Source organism: Panulirus ornatus, chromosome 47 (assembly GCF_036320965.1).
Source record: "Panulirus ornatus isolate Po-2019 chromosome 47, ASM3632096v1, whole genome shotgun sequence".
Taxonomy (NCBI): domain Eukaryota; kingdom Metazoa; phylum Arthropoda; class Malacostraca; order Decapoda; family Palinuridae; genus Panulirus; species Panulirus ornatus.
Window position 1 is genome coordinate 16,438,028 of NC_092270.1, and position 4,547 is coordinate 16,442,574.

Consider the following 4,547-nt stretch of genomic DNA (forward strand, 5'->3'; position numbering starts at 1 on the left):
GAAAGTAAAAATATGTCCACAAGCTGGCATGTCACCAAGGCAATGTATTTAACCTTTAATGGTCTAATCCCTCAAAATTAGATAAGGTAATCTTGAAGATGAAAGATAAACTTATAGTCCTTAAACCTTATAGATTGTATGTCACTGAGATCAACTTGACCTCTGTTGTTAATTCTAAATGTCAGAGGTTTTATAATGACTCCTTCATTAGCAATCTTTTTTCTTTTTGAACTAAAAATCTTTTCACAGCTCTTTAAACATCCTTCTTCCTTGTTTGCATATATTTTCCTTAATTTCTTTAATCACTTCATCCTTTTCACTATGGTAGTGTGTGCTTTATTAACATCTATGAAGGTACCTACATACCCAAAGTTTATGATGCAATCTTTATCTTTCTTTTCTTGAGAAGTCTCCAAGTCTCCATTGAGGAGAACTTCAAACCTATGATGTGAAAGAACAAGTATGGATTTACAATCCTGTAGCTGCCTAATTCACTGACAAATATGCAGAACATAATAGCACCATATTGTACCCTCCATTACATGTAAAACTGAAATGGATTACTTTTTATGACACTAATCAATTGAAAACTCTTTCTTGGATTGTTTAACCACTGTCACAGCATCATATTTAGTTCTTGGCTATATCAACTTTTTTCTTGCTTTCACCCATTATTTTCATAAGATCTACATTGAATTTCTGCCTACATCTTTGCTGTAATTTTTGCAGAAAATAAGAAAAGAACAGAATTTTGGTGGAACACGATACTAACATGGCACCAAATAAAGTCATTTATTGCTGTATGTTAGTAAATACACTCCTGGGCCATACACACACTTACTGTGTGCATTGCATTGCAGGGAAAAGACTTACAACCTCACACAAGACCATTACAATCAAAAGACCAGTTGTAGCTGTACATAATTAGTTCCTTCGTGGGTGTCAATTAGATTTGTCCCGACCCTATTCCTTCTGATGAATGTAGGTTAAGCTGTCTTAATCTATACTCATACACTGTTATGTCAAAGCTAAGATAGTTTGGAGGCATATTAGTTGGTCATTTTCTATGTTGAGGTAGGTGATTAGAGGATGTGCACAGTAATCTAAGAAGCAGCTTCAGATCAATAATCAAATTGATAACAACCAGGCAATTTGTTAGAAAAATTTGGGAAAATTTTGCTATTCAACTGTCTACAAAGTTTAGTTAATAAATAAAATGGCTGACTTACTTAGGCATTAGGATAATGAATAAAAATTAATGATTCAATGAAATGCTTGATTTAAAAAATCACTGGTAAAACACACACACACACACACACATTATATTTATTTATCTTATCTATTTTGCTTTGTCGCTGTCTCCCGCATTAGCGAGGTAGCGCAAGGAAACAGACGAAAGAATGGCCCAACCCACCCACATACACATGTTTATACATACATGTCCACACAAGCAAATATACATACCTATACATCTCAACGTATACATATATATAAACACACAGACATATACATATATACACATTAACATGATTCATACTGTTTGCCTTTATTCATTCCCATCGCCACCTCGCCACACATGGAATAACAACCCCCTCCCCCCTCATGTGTGCGAGGTAGCGCTAGGAAAGACAACAAAGGCCCCATTCGTTCACACTCAGTCTCTAGCTGTCATGTAATAATGCACCGAAACCACAGCTCCCTTTCCACATCCAGGCCCCACAGAACTTTCCATGGTTTATCCCAGACGCTTCCCTCTACCTCTGACACATATATCCTCTTGGTCATTCTTTCCTCACTCATTCTCTCCATGTGACTAAACCATTTCAAAACACCCTCTTCTGCTCTCTCAACCACACTCTTTTTGTTACCACACATCTCTCTTACCCTATTATTACTTACTCGATCAAACCACCTCACACCACATATTGTCCTCAAACATCTCATTTCCAGCACATCCACCCTCCTCCGCACAACTCTATCCATAGCCCACGCCTCACAACCATACAACATTGTTGGAACCACTATTCCTTCAAACATACCCATTTTTGCTTTCCGAGATAATTTTCTTGACTTCCACACATTCTTCAAGGCTCCCAGAATTTTTGCCCCCTCCCCCACCCTATGATTCACTTCCACTTCCATGGTTCCATCCGCTGCCAAATCCACTCCCGGATATCTAAAACACTTCACTTCCTCCAGTTTTTCTCCATTCAAACTTACCTCCCAATTGACTTGAACCTCAACCCTACTGTACCTAATAACCTTGCTCTTATTCACATTTACTTTCAACTTTCTTCTTTCACACACTTTACCAAACTCAGTCACCAGCTTCTGCAATTTCTCACATGAATCAACCACCAGCGCTGTATCATCAGCGAACAACAACTGACTCACTTCCCAAGCTCTCTCATCCACAACAGACTTCATACTTGCCCCTCTTTCCAAAACTCTTGCATTCACCTCCCTAACAACCCCATACATAAACAAATTAAACAACCATGGAGACATCACACACCCCTGCCGCAAACCTACATTTACTAAGAACCAATCACTTTCCTCTCTTCCTACACGTACACATGCCTTACATCCTCGATAAAAACTTTTCACTGCTTCTAACAACTTGCCTCCCACACCATATATTCTTAATACCTTCCCAGAGCATCTCTATCAACTCTATCATATGCCTTCTTCAGATCCATAAATGCTACATACAAATCCATTTGCTTTCTAAGTATTTCTCACATACATTCCTCAAAGCAAACACCTTATCCATACATCCTCTACCACTTCTCAAACCACACTGCTCTTCCCCAGTGTGATGCTCTGTACATGCCTTCACCCTCTCAATCAATACCCTCCCATATAATTTACCAGGAATACTCAACAAACTTATACCTCTGTAATTTGAGCACTCACCTTTGTCCCTTTGCCTTTGTACAATGGCACTATGCAAGCATTCCGCCAATCCTCAGGCACCTCACCATGAATCATACATACATTATATAACCTTACCAACCAGTCAACAACACAGTCACACCTTTTTTTTTTTTCATAAATTCCACTACAATACCATCCAATCCCGCTGCCTTGCCGGCTTTCATCTTCCGCAAAGCTTTTACTACCTCTTCTCTGTTTACCAAATCATTTTCCCCAACCCTCTCACTTTGCACACCACCTCGACCAAAACACCCTATATCTGCCACTCCATCATCAAAAACATTCAACAAAACTTCAAAATACTCACTCCACCTCCTTCTCACATCACCACTACTTGTTATCACCTCCCCATTAGCCACCTTCACTGAAGTTCCCATTTGCTCTCTTGTCTTACGCACTTTATTTACCTCCTTCCAAAACATCTTTTTATTCTCCCTAAGATTTAATGATACTCTCTCACCCCAACTCTCATTTGCCCTCTTTTTCACCTCTTGCACCTTTCTCTTGCCCTCCTGCCTCTTTCTTTTATACATCTCCCAGTCATTGCATTATTTCCCTGCAAAAATCGTCCAAATGCCTCTCGCTTCTCTTTCACTAATTATCTTACTTCTTCATCCCACCACTCACTACCCTTTCTAATCTGCCCACCTCCCACGCTTCTCATGCCACAAGCATCTTTTGCGCAAGCCGTCACTGCTTCCCTAAATGCATCCCATTCCTCCCCCACTCCCCTTACCTCCTTTGTTCTCACCTTTTTCCATTCTGTACTCAGTCTCTCCTGGTACTTCCTCACACAAGTCTCCTTCCCAAGCTCACTTACTCTCACCACTCTCTTCACCCCAACATTCTCTTTTCTTTTCTGAAAACCTCTACAAATCTTCACCTTCGCCTCCACAAAATAATGATCAGACATCCCTCCAGTTGCACCTCTCAGCACATTAACATCCAAAAGTGTCTCTTTTGCATGCCTATCAATTAACACGTAATCCAATAATGCTCTCTGGCCATCTCTCCTATTTACATATGTATACTTATGTATATCTCTCTTTTTAAACCAGGTATTCCCAATCACCAGTCCTTTTTCAGCACAAATCTACAAGCTTCTCACCATTTCCATTTACAACACTTAACACCCCATGTATACCAATTATTCACTCAACTGCCACATTACTCATCTTTGCATTCAAATCACCCATCACTATAACCCGGTCTCGTGTATCATATATATATATATATATATATATATATATATATATATATATATATATATATATATATATATATATATATATACCAGGAATACTCAACAAACTTATACCTCTGTAATTTGAGCACTCACTCTTATCCCCTTTGCCTTTGTACAATGGCACTATGCACGCATTCCGCCAATCCTCAGGCACCTCACCATGAGTCATACATACATTAAATAACCTTACCAACCAGTCAACAATACAGTCACCCCCTTTTTTAATAAATTCCACGGCAATACCATCCAAACCTGCTGCCTTGCCGGCTTTCATCTTCCGCAAAGCTTTCACTACCTCTTCTCTGTTTACCAAATCATTTTCCCTAACCCTCTCACTTTGCACACCACCTCGACCAAAACACCC